The sequence below is a fragment of the Gracilinanus agilis genome, chromosome 1 (genome assembly GCF_016433145.1).
Source record: "Gracilinanus agilis isolate LMUSP501 chromosome 1, AgileGrace, whole genome shotgun sequence".
In the NCBI taxonomy this organism is placed as follows: domain Eukaryota; kingdom Metazoa; phylum Chordata; class Mammalia; order Didelphimorphia; family Didelphidae; genus Gracilinanus; species Gracilinanus agilis.
Genome location: NC_058130.1, coordinates 695168507 through 695182065, shown reverse-complemented (window position 1 = coordinate 695182065; position 13559 = coordinate 695168507).

Genomic DNA, 13559 nt, shown 5'->3' with positions numbered 1-13559 from the left:
ATTTTCCAGGTGAAAGGAAGAAATATTCAAATATACAGAAAATAGAGTGAAGAAGTTGTATATATATATGTGTGGGAGTGGGTAGGAATGCTACTTTGATACTTTGTAGTTTGGTGGCTCAAAAGCGATAATTTATACTTTGAAAGTGCTATATAAACATCACTTTTCATTTATCTAGTCAGTGTGAGCATTCCCACTGTGTGTATGCGTGTGTGTTTGTATATGTGTGTGTACAGAAGTGGTGATAAGCACTTAGGTTAGTAGATTTGGGTAAGAAAGTCAAGATAACTTGATGATATGGTAGAGGAACTTACATTATGAAAACTGAAGATTCTTGTGATTCCTTTTCTAGTAAGGACCGAATGAAAAGAAAGATGAGAACTTAGACACTTATTTCATAGTAACTTACTGTAGTGCAGTTAGTGGTTATGTTTCACATTTCAAATTTAATAGTTTGCCTGAGTGACAAAAAGGGCAAGAATAGAAAAGGAGATTTAACACTAAAGAGTATGACTTTGAACTATCAAAATTGAACTGAGTGTGGTTGGAGTTTCTAAGAGAGGGAAGGCATGAAAACATAAGAATTATGGACATGGCTGAACGGAAAATGTTTGCAATATGAACGTGATTACTCCTTCTTTTTCTATTTAACTCCTTTCCCTACAATCTTAGAGCTTTGTTTCCTGGCATTCTTTCAGACAATCTTGGGAGTCGGGCTATTTTGGCCAGGTCCTTGATGATTGGCTCACTTTGTATGTACTCTTTCTATGCAGACCTGTAAGTCTGTATTTTTTTTTTTTAGTTAGGAGCTGTTGATGGGTATAGGAAAAGGGATTGTTTTTTACTTCATTAATATGAAATAATTTTTAAGGACAGGGTAAGCAAAAAGCTTGTGAGACTTGCTATTAGACAAATGAGTCTTGCCAACTGTTAGCTTCTATTCTATAGAAGATCACATTAATGCTGATATAAATGTAATGCACTAAACAGGGTAGTTTTAATCTAGCCATATTCGTGGTTCTAAATTGCTTTTGTTACTGGGACAGTCATAATGTTGGAATAGCACCAGATTATAATCACTGATAACAACTGTTGGAAAATTAGTTCAACAAATTCACCATTTGTTTTGAACAACTGCTTTGCTCAGGTCACAGTGCTGACTAAGATCAATTAGGTTTTTTTTGTTTTTGTTTTTTTTTTTTAGCTCATTAGAAAAGTTAGTATTACCATAGGCCAGTTTGGGGTTCTGGGGTATCTTCTTCGAGATTAAAATTTCTCAAATATAGTTACAAAATACTTGAACATGTATTTTCCCAGTGAAACAGGGCAACAACCTTGTGAAGTAGGTAAAGCAAATGGACTCTTCTACCCATTATACAGAACAAGAAACCAATAATCAGAGAAGGAAGTAATTTAGACAATATCTGACAACCACCTCTTTTGACTCTTGTGGCCAGTGCTTATTCCATTAAACCATGTGAAATATAAATGATTTTTCAGGTCCCAGATGTTTAGAGATTGAATTATCTTTTGATAGTTCATTTGATGACTATTGAGATTTTGACAATTGAGTGTCTATTTACTGGAGGGATCCAGGCAGAGGCTGAATGACTACTTTGGCGATACTCCTAAGAGTGGTTAATATATTAGATAAGGGTTTTTTGGGGAAGACTTACACCCAAGTAACTAATGAGTTCCTTTCTGTGATTCTGTGGTCTTTCAGAAAAAAAGGTAACCAGTGTGTAATTAACCATCCAGAGTTTTGGGAAGGGGGATGCTAGGTGACTTAATGGATAGAGAACCAGGCTTCAAGTCAGGAGAATTTGCTTCAGACAACTGTGTGACCTTTGGCAAGTCATTTAACTCCCATTTGCCTAACCAGTGACCTTCTGTCTTAGAGTTACTAGGACAGAAAGTAAGGGTTATTAAAAAAAAGTTTGGGGGAGGATTTAAAAATTTATATTAAATATTGGGAAGTAGTGGTTTCCTAATGCCTATTAGGATGTAGTGGTAAAGATAGCATTTGTAGAGTGGAAAGAACAGAGGATTTGTACTCAGGTCTGGCTTCAAATCTTGGGTTTGGTTAGAAGTATGGCTTTAAAGAAGACACTTAACCTCTCTAGGACTAATACTTCTTCCTCTTCTGTCAAGTAAGGAAATCGGAATAGATGACTTCTAAGATTCATTCCAAGTTTAAGCCCTCTGATCCTAGTTAGAGGCAAGAAAGGTAGTATTCCAGTTATTATGAGCTTAGCTCTTTGTTAGGGGTTCTTCAATAATATTGGATTGATAGGGCTAAAGTAAAGGAAAAGTGAAATTATTTTGGAGAAAGTCAAGTCCAATCAATTTAATTAGTATTTACTAAGTTTTATGTCCCAGGCATTGTGTTAAATACTGTGGATACAAAGAAAGGCCAAAACAGAAACAAAAACAAACAAACAAAAAAACTCAGTTCTGATTCTCTAGGAATTCATGGTCTAATTGAGGAGGCAACATGTAAACAACTGTACAAACAAGTTATATACTGGATAAACTGGAGAGAAGTCACTAAAATTAAGGAAGACTACATAAGTCTTCTTGGAGACTATTCTCCCATGTGCAGAAGGTGGAAAAATAAAGAAAAAATATGGGGGGGGAGCATGACAGAGAAAGAAGTCAGAAGTGAAAAATCATTTGCCTCTTCTTAAATTAATGAAAACTATTGCAGTAGCTTGGGTGAAGTTTACAGAAAAAGAGAATTTGGGAGTGATGTGGAATTTTCATCAGTGAAATTCTGAAGATTACAAAGGGGACAGATCTGATAAAAATGAAAAGGGATGAGGAGTTGTCTAAAGATACCTATGTATATGTATAGCAAATTCACAAACCAATTTGGGTTTTTAAAAGATATGTACAGATATTCAAGTAAAGAAGGTAAGAAAGTGTAATAAGAGTATAATTATTAAATTGTGGCATGGCTTGCTTAAGAATGCTAAAACTCAAAATGAGCTGAGGCTCTTAAAGAGAAAAACAAGCTATAATGGGAAAATCAGAATAGGGCATCTCTGAAGTTGATGGGTTGATAACTGATAGTGGAAAGAAGGTAGAGATTATTTTGGCTGCCTATTTTCTCTTACAAGGAGAATGCTCTTTGGTCTGAAAAACAAAAACAAAAATGGTTAATAACTTGAGATTAGAAGAGATATAACAAGAGAACACCTAATTATCCACTATATTCCAGCATGCTGAAAGAATCAGTAGGTCTGATTGATGAACCACTATCAGTGGTGATCTTTTAAAAAATTGTTGGATGGGGCAGCTGAGTGGCTTAGGGGATAGAGTGCCAGGTCTGGAGGTAGGGAGACCTGGATTCAAATTTTACCTCATTAGACACTTTCTAGCTCTATGACTTGGCTTAGCCCTTATTGTTCTTTTGCCTTGGATTCTTATGTCAATTCTAAAATAGATGGTAAGGGTTATTAAAAAGAAAACCAACACACACACCCAAAAAACCAAACTGTCAGACAAAGAAAAAGCAGAAAACAGAATCTGGAAAATTAAAGACCAGTGAACTTAACTTTGATTCCTGTCAATTCTAGATTGTATTATGAAACAGATGGTTGATGTAAAAGTAGAAAAGGAAGTGGCAATCATGAAGGTCACATGACTTTATCAAAAAGATGTCTAGATACATCATGCTAGACTAACCTTATTTCCTTTTTTGACAAGGTTACTGGACTGGTAGATTAGGAGATCTACCTTGCTTGCATATATAGCTTATTAAAATTTTAGCAAAACATCTCACAAAAGTTTCTTTGTATTGCTCATGAAGATGGAGAAATGGAGGGAACAGTTAGATATTTGTTGCATGGATTCAGAATAAGTAGACTCCAAGAGTAGTTACTAATGTTTTGATCTCCATTTAGAGAAGGAAGTCTGTTTGGCCTTGTGCTGTTTAAGATTTAAAATACTTGCAAAAAGAAATGAAGAACATGTACACCAAATTTACACTATGACCCAAAGCTATGAGAAATATTTATTAGCCTGTTAGACAAGGATAAAAGTATTTGCCTGAATCTAATCTACATGTTATCCCCAACCTTTCAGTCCAATTTCCAATCTTTTGCTGTCTTGTCATTCCAACCTTTATAATATTTCTTGTTTATCCTCTTCTTTCCACTCACAGATGCCAGCCACTCTGGTGCAGGCCCTCATCACCCTACATTTGAACCATTGCAAAAGCCTTCTAGTTAATCTCTCTGCCCCAAGTCTCCACCCTTTACTCAGCTATGAACATGTTACCTCTCCTATCCATTAAACTCAACCTCCTTATTGTCTTGAAGATCAAATATAAAATCCTCTGGCATTTTAAAAAGTCCTTCACACTCTGGCCTCTTCCTACCTTTTTAGTCATCTTATACTTCCCTCCAAATATCCTGCAGTCCAGCCATACTGCTCTTCTTCCTGTTTCTTGAACATGATGCTCTATTCTGTATTTTATTTTTCAGTGTTGGTTCCCCTTACCTTGAGTGCTCTCCCTCCTTACCTCTACTTCTTGACCTCCTTCAGGACTTAGTTCAATTCCTACCTTCTATAGGAGTCCTTTCCTGGTCTTTCTTCCACCCCCACCCCCACAAAAATTAACTTGCATTTATGCTTTCATTTTGTGTGTGTGTATATATATTTGTCTAGTATGTACCATTTTTTGAATGTTATCTCCCCAGTAAGAATAATGTAAGTTTCTTAGGAGCCAAAATTATATTTTTGCCCTTCTTTATATCCCCAGCTCCTAGTGCCATGCCTTGCACATAACAAACACTTAATAATGCTTGTTGAAGGGTTGCCTAGTGGATACAGTGCCAGGCATGGAAGTGAGAGGTCTTGAATTTAAATGTGGCCTCAGACATTTCTTAGCTGTATTACCCTGGGCAAGTTACTTACCAGAGGGAAGGTTAGAGGTTTTGTTTGTTTGTTTGTTTGTTTTTTTAAACCATTACCTTCTGTCTTAGAGTCAATACTGTGTATTGGCTCCAAGGCAGAAGTGGGGTAAGGGTAGGCAATGGGGATCAAGTGACTTGCCCAGGATCACGCAGCTGAGAAGTGGTTGAGGCCAGATTTGAACCTAGGACCTTCCATCTCTAGGCCTGGCTCTCATTCCACTGAGCTACCCAGCTGCCCCCTGTTGATTTGTTTTTAATGCTTGTAGACTGCCTAGAACAGTGATTCCCAAAGTGGGCACCACTGCCCCCTGTGGGTGCTGCAGCTCTCCAGGGGGACAGTGATGGCCACAGGTGCATTTGGGGGCGGTGAATAACTGTAAGGGGGTAGTAATAGTATGTGACGGGGCGCTAAGTAATATTTTTTCTGGAAAGGGGGCAGTAGGCCAAAAAAGTTTGGGAACCACTGGCCTAGAATAAGCTCCTTGAGGGAAGGGACTATTTTCTTTTTTTTCTTTTTGTCTTTAAGTTCTTCAACACCTATCAGTGTTTTGCATAGAGTAGATGCTTAATAAATGTGTTGGTTAAATGTGAAAATTAATATTTTTATTATCTAAGGTCCATCCATATTTATACATTCAGGAATCTTGTTTACATTGAATTTCACTGGTTAAAGGAGTGTTCCAGAACCAATCCTTTGGACTCATTGATAGTTCTGAGGACAATTCAAGCTGACTTGTCATCCTCAGGAGTTTTGAATAGGGTTCATCAGATCTTAGAAGTAATCTAATCCAAACCTTCCTTACTTTACAAAGAGTCATTAAACATTTTATTGTGTCCACTATATACCAGGTACTGTGCTGAGCACTAAGTGTAAAAGAAAGGAAGGAGCTCTTGATCTAAAGAAGCTGAGATGCGGCTAGAGGGAGTCTAGGAGTATAGCCAGGTGGGATATGATGAGATGGCTGTCCTTTGGGCTTCCTTAAATGAAGGATCTGGGAACAGTTCACTACTGTCCATTGTTCATCCTCTAGTCTCTCCAATCAGAGAGAGGTAGGAGTCCCAGAAAAAAGGAGCACTGGGCAGGTGTGAATCAGAGTTCATATAATTTTACTAATAAAGAGAGTGTATAGAGGTATATAGATCTAAACAGTGGGCAGACCCAGGCCCCTGACTCCATAACTATTTTTCTTTAAGTTATACCATGTGGTGAGAATGAGAAAACAACTCTAATAGGGATTTGCTTACTCCATAGTATAAATCTGTTTTATCATTTGGCGTTCATGGGTTTTCTTGGGCCTACCTTTTTTCTTGCTTGTCTTGTGCTGAGAAAAAAAAATGTCTTTTTTTAGCTGACAGATAAAAGGTTTGGGTCTCCACATCATTCCCTTCTCCATTTGGCCAAAGTAGCTTATCTTCAGCTGCAGAGGTGGAAGGTGTTAGGAAACACTAGTAGTGTCTAGGAGAGAAAGAGATAGCTATCATTTGACAAATTTCCTTTGTGAGAAGTAGCAGAGATGATGAAAAGTTAGGATTTACTTTGTTGATTTGTTGAAGTATAGATTCTTCTAAACACTTAGTCTTCAGTACTAGTATCCCAGGGTTTTGAGCACTCCCAGAGCAGATTTTCATGGGAGAAAAGATGAGAGCAGGGATTAACCAAGAGGGGAAGATGAGAAAATGGGGAAGTTGGCTTTAAGAAAGTAGTAAAAAGCAGAGAATGAGAGTAGAAGTGGAGGCCCAAACTAGATTTGAGAATGGAAAAAGGTGAGAGAAGCTTAAAAACCTAATAACATTAATAGAAATATTCAAAAAAGGGAAGGGGAAAGAACAAAGAAGTTCCTAAGTAATGAGATAAAGGGCTTAAGAGAAAAAAACTGGTTTTGCATCTGTAATTCTTAGAGTACATTCTGATAACCAGTAGCCCAGTTTAAGCCACATTTCCTTAGGAATTATACTTACTTCCAGCAAGTTCTTTAGCAATTAGTACTCATTAAACACTTAATAACATATTATATTATTTCCCCACTCCCTCAAAGAAAAGACCTACTGTTTTCTGTTCTATTAGATTGTAAAGCAGTTGAGGATAGGAACTGTTTCATATATCCCTTTAGCCTCAATATCATCCAGTTTTTTAAAAAGGCACTCAGAATAATCATTTATGTTGATGATACATAGTGCATTTCTTGATTATAAAATAGCATAATTTTTAAGAAAGTTTGGCAACTTTTTTTGTTTAATCATTTCCAACTCTGCAACTTCATTTGGATTTTTCTTGGCAACTGTAATGGAGGAGTTTATCATTTATCTTCTCTAGTTTATTTTACAGATGAGGAAACTGAGACAAACAGGTAAGTGACTTGCCCAGAGTCATACAGCTGGTGTCTGAGACCAGATATGAACTCAGAAAGGTGAATTGTCCGACTCCAGGCCCCCATCCCTCTATCTAGTGTGCCATCTAGCTGCCCTACTAAGTATGGCAAGCAACAAACAGTTATGACCAAATTTAGGAAAAATTAAATTGTAGCTTCTTCTAGCCTCATTGTATACAGAGTTAGAGTCGCCACAGATAGTTAAGAGTATTGTGTGTATTCCAGAACACTTTGAAACAATAAATAGGAAACTGATGCTCTGTTGTTGTTTTTTGCTACATAATAACATTTATGTAACTTTCCTTTTGGAACTGTTGCTATTACTTTTTTTAAAATTTATTTATTTTAAAATATTTTTCCAAGGTTACATGGTTCATGTTCTCTCCCTCCCCTTTTCCTCCCTCCCCCACTCCTGGAGATGACAAGCAATTCCACTGGGTTATACATATATTAGCACTCAATATCTATTTCCATATTACTCATTTTTTGTAAGAGAGTAATCTTTTAAAACCAAAACCTCAAATACTCTACCTATATAAACAAATGATAAATCATATATTTTCTTCTGGATTTCTACTCCCACAGTGCTTTCTCTCAATGTTTCTTTCTCAAATCCCTCGGGATTGTCCTGGATCATTGCATTGCTATTAGTTGTTGCTATTACTTTTGCTATATCTCCCTAGTACGAATTGAAGTTATTCTTTTAGAATGAGTCCTATGTGTCCAATTTGTGAGATAACAGGAATTATTATTCTGCAAGGTCAGGAGGGTTAGTTTTGGCCTATGTTGCTTTCAGAAAATAAGATCTCCATTTAAACCTCTCTTTTCTCCATCAATAATTACTTCTATATACTTGATATGCATTAATAAAAAAAAAACAACAACAGTGGAAAGCATCATTGAGACCCAGAAACTTTGATTTAAAAGTGATAAAATAATTGAAATGTAGCAACATTGTATGCACTTATTTAAATCATTCTTCCCTTCTTTGAACTATTTAAGTATATTATACCTCTGTTGCACTTAAACATTTTCTCCTATGTCACAGCTTCCCTTGAACTGGGAGCTTCAAGAAGGCAAAAAAAAAAAAAACCAAAAAAACTCTCCTATTTAATGGTTACCTGTATAACCTTGAATAAGTCACTGAGCCCTCTTCAACTTTAGATCCTTTATCTATAAAATTGAAAGAATTGGGTGAGTTAGCCCCAGAGGTCTTTTCCAAGTCTATATCTAGAATTCTTCAAAGAAACACCACAGAATCAAACCCAAAGTAATCAGAATTATTTACAGCTAAGCTCGTCTGACAGGTCTCTTATCTCCTGTGAAGCGTTACATACCAAGAGTAGACAATTCTGAACATAAATGTATTTTTTCTAAAGTGTGCCATTAATGTACTATTCTTCAATATAAACACATTTTACTTTTTTTTTTTTTAATGTATCCTCCACACTGTCTAGTCACAGTGCCATGTACATATTTGGTATTATCAAAGTTGATTAGTAAATGTACGTTGAGTGGAACTGATGCTTTGAGGATATCTCTCTCTCTCTCTCTCTCTCTCTCTTTCTCTCTCTCTCTCTCTCTCTCTCTCTCTCTCACACACACACACACACACACACACACACACACACACACACACACACACACTATCCCAAAAGTCTTAGTAAGTATAGTTGGTGTTTGGGGTTTGTTTTGGTTTGTTTTGGACTTGTGATTTCTCTGCTATAGGAATCTCCTTATGTTACTGTAGTTTTGCCAATATTCAGCGACTTTAAAGTCTCAGTTGCTTAGGACACAGAGATTCAATGACTTGCCCAAGATCATATAGCCAGTTTATGTCAGAGGTGTTACTTAGACTTAGGGCTTCCTGACTCCTAGCTAGAACCTGTAGCCTCTACTCTGAGTTACTTCTCACTTTAAAGAAAGAGAGATTGTGTGTGTATGTGTGTGTAGCTCTTTATCTAGTGAAGCCTTTGTCCCAGCTTCAGTTAGTACTATTCAATAAAAGGTAGACCCCTCTTCCAAGGATGTTTAGTTACTAGAGTACCAAAAGAATTTTGTGTATATAAGCATAGCACTTAATGTTGAATTCCTTCTAAATACTGATCTCAAAGTCTACCTAATTCAAATATTAAAATAAAATTATCACAATTTAAAAAATGTTTATGGCTCAGACCTTTAAAAAAACTACTAAGTGGTTTTCTTTGTATGAGAAAGCATTATTCTAAATAAAATATCAGTAGTTCTTTTTTTTTTTTTAAACCCTTACCTTCCGTCTAGGAGTCAATACTGTGTATTGGCTCCAAGGCAGAAGAGTGGTAAGGGTAGGCAATGGGAGTCAAGTGACTTGCCCAGGGTCACACAGCTGGGAAGTGTCTGAGGTCAGATTTGAACCTAGGACCTCCCATCTCTAGGCCTGGCTCTCAATCCACTGAGCTACCCAGCTGCCCCCAGTAGTTCTCCTTTTAAATGATTTCTGGTGGATTCTTTTTGAAGGTCTGAGTTATAACTTGAATTGGGGTATTGTTATAGTCAACTCAAATACTAAACAATTAGCCTAGAGAAACAAAGCAGACATCAGGCACCATCATGCTGAAATTCAATATTAAATGTTAATTCAAAACAGATGATAATGTATGGATGAGATTCATAACACAAGGCAGGGAAAAACACCCACAGCTAGACATGCACAAGAGAAGCTGTTGAGTATAGTGGGAAAAGCTCTGCATACAGGAGAACTATAAAGGTTTCAGCTACAAGTCAGATGGAAAAGCCCTATGGTTCTAGTCCCAAGAGTATAGTGGCAAAGCAGATAGCAATGCATCTTCTTTCATGTCATTTCCATTTATAAAAGCATATCCATTTCAGATGTTCAACTCCTTGATAGTGCCAAGGACTTTGGTGGTAAGAATTTTCTTTTCAGGGTCTTCAAAAGCTGTGACTACTAAGGAAGCAAGTGGACTCTAGCCCTGGGCTTAGAAACAGGGCCAGTGGTTTTCAGGGGGAAATTTAGATTGCCAGGAATCTTGGCATAAGCTAGCTAGACTCTCCCTTTCAGGATTCAAAGGGAAATGATGGTACTTACCCTCACCTTGTACATACTGCTTCCTCTTTCTCCCTTGGGGTCTCCTATTGCTTCAGTTAAGCTGATCTGAGGTAGTTGGTAGTAACCCCTGTTTTTTTCACCAGACTGTGTGCCATATTTCAAACTGAAAGAGACTGGGGTTGCTAACTCACACATAGGGATCCCAGTGGGCTGCATATTGACTTCAAAAATGTGTGTGTGTGTGTGTGTGTGTGTATAAAATTCAAAATCTATTTTTGAATTACAGAATATCAGAATTAGAAACAGGACCTTAGAAGATATCTAGTCCAAATCTTTTTGTATTAATGAGACTGTTGTACTTAAATCTGTATTGTTTTAATTATGCTGAAAGTGGTCTGACCTTCTGTATATGAGGAACTGAGGTATCAGTTGGCCAAACTTTTTGGTTATTAAAGTTTGCATTAAAGTTCAAACATTTATTAAGCACCTACTTTGTGTAAGGCACCAGGGATACAAAGACAAATAATTAGTTTAATATATATATTTAATTTAATCTATATATGTATATGGCCACATGAATCATAGTATCCAAATAGTGACATTTAAAATTGCATATTCAGGTAACTTGACTTAACATCTAATCACATTTCTTATTAGAGGCCTTTTCCTCAATTAATTTTGTATAGCACTTTTTTTTACTTTCCGATCTACCATTGCTTTCAGAGTTATTGTAACCTCTTTCCCTACTGATAAAACAAAGAAAAAGGCAGGGGAAAGCAAAATCTCACCTTGCAGGCAATTAATTTGGAGTTTTTAGGGAAAGAATGGAGGCAGGAGTCACATGATATTCTAGGCTATGTGTTATTGGGTAACTGGATTTTGTTTCCTATCTTTTCTTTGGAAGCACTCATTTCATGAGTAGTTGGGAATGAGATATAGAAGGGATCCAGGCCTCTCTGCCCTGCCTCATCTGAATTGAGTCTCTCCTTTTCAGATGGTAGAAATTCAAGGCAAGAAATTTGGAGTAAGCAGGTTGTAGAACAGTGGTGTCAAACTGAGATAGAGATAGGGGCCACCAAACTACATGTAAGAAGCCCAGTGTGCTGCATATTGATTTAAAAACCATAGTTTATATATTTGAGGTTTTAAAAAATTAACATTAACACATCAAAATCAGATAGGAACCTTTTTTTAAATCTTCACTTTTCATCTTAAAATCCATATTGTATATTGGTTTTAAGGCAGAAGAGTGGAACTAGCTAGGCAGTGGGGGTTAAGTGACTTGCCCAGGACCACATAGCCAGGAAGTGTCTTGAGTCCAGATTTGAACCCAGGACCACTCTAGGCCTGGTTCTCAATTGACTGAGCCACCTAGCTTCCACCAGAACTACATATTAAATTAGTTTGGCTTCACTCAATGTTATAGACTGCATGTAGCCTACATAATGGAGAGAAAGTAGGAAAGGAAGAATGGTGTCACCTTGGTCTTAGAGATGCCATTTCACTAGGATGCTATAATCCTGCCCAAGTCTCTTTAAGTTTGCTGCTTTCCATTTTCTTCCATTTGTGAAATGATGTGAACTTCATAGTTGACTTTATGATTATCTGAAAGACAGTGTGCTTCTGATCTAGAATATTATAATTTAATAGAAAAAGTCATATAGGCAAATATGTTTCTATTTAATAATTACGTTACATGTGTATATATGGCTTTCTAGTTTTATAGCACTTTTTTTGCTAATCTGTTAGTTTTTCTAATGACTCGCAAAAAGCTATTATTATTATTATTATTACTTTTTTTTTTCCAGAAGAGAAATTTGAGGCTGTAAGATTACTTGCCCAGGCTTACATGTCTAATAAGTGGAATTGCCCCAGACCCAGCTTTACTGATGTTGAGTCCAAGGCTATAATATAAACACACAAGTCCTTTGAAACAGAGGGGTGATAAATGGGCATCATTAGTGGGGGAGAATTTTTGGAGAGAGTAGACCTTTTGCTATAGCTTAGTGGGAGTCGGGGTATATATTAGCCACTGATCTAATAATTTCCTGTATGGTGATCTCCACTAGAGCTGCCAGAATTCCATTTCCCTGCTGACAGATACTGGGTAAGATTAGGATCCCATGCCTTTCCTTTAAATGCTGAAAATCATTCAGGTGATGCCCCTTCACCAAAACCCTAAAATTGATAAATAAGCCCTTACCCTTTCACTGTCCTCCCTACTCTAGGCAGAATCCTGGAAGATCCATTGTTTGAGCTGGATGACCCTGTGAGTGCTTGCTTTAGTGGGTGATCATATATTCTTGGTGTTCCAGGATGGAACTTAGAATGAGTTTTCACATAAAATAAATACTATTCATAAGTTAAGAGTCTGTACTTTACCTTAGCTACATTGTATATAGAGTAGCCTTTTGTAGGTTACCAAAAAAATTCCCAAAACAACCCAACCTTTACTTACGATACTGGAGAAATGCATTCCAACTTCCAGGAAATTCTAGAGGTCATCTAGTCCGCCTCTAAATCCTTCATTTTATAGATTTGAGCCAAGGTTAAGTGATTTGCCCAAATAGTAAGTAGCATAGCTTCTATTTAAACCCCAATCCTCTATTCTAAATATAAGACTCTTTCAGAATATTTTGGTGAAATACATTCTTTCCCCTCCCCCTATGTTCCATTTTAAACTTGAGGAAACTGAGGCCCCAAATGGGGAAGCTTGTCTCTTTGTAATTTCACATAAGTTAATCCATGGCTAATTCAAAGAAAATGTATTCGAACCATCTGGTTCAACTTTTCCTCACTGTGCCTCCCAACATGACTTAGGAGGAGGAATATAAGCATGTTGGAATTTCTGATCCAATCCTTGGCCCTTGCCCAGGAGAGGACCAGAGAAGTAGGGGGGAAAAACACCAACCACACATGCCCTGAATAATTGGATAGAGTAGAATAGTCTGAAACAAGAATCTTCTGCCCTGTATCTACTCCAACCCCTGCAATCAGTTCCTCGGAGGTATAGGTAATCTGTCCTGACTACAGGACAATTCTATCCTAATACTTCCATTCCCTAATATTCCATCTTTCCTTATCTACTGACTCCTTCCCTGCTGCATATAATTTTCTCCTATCCTAAAACAAAACCATTTCATTTGACCATATCATCCCTTCAGTATGTCCTCCTAGGTTGTCTTGTGTCTTTTATCTCTCCTCCCTCTCACTATTTACATTCAT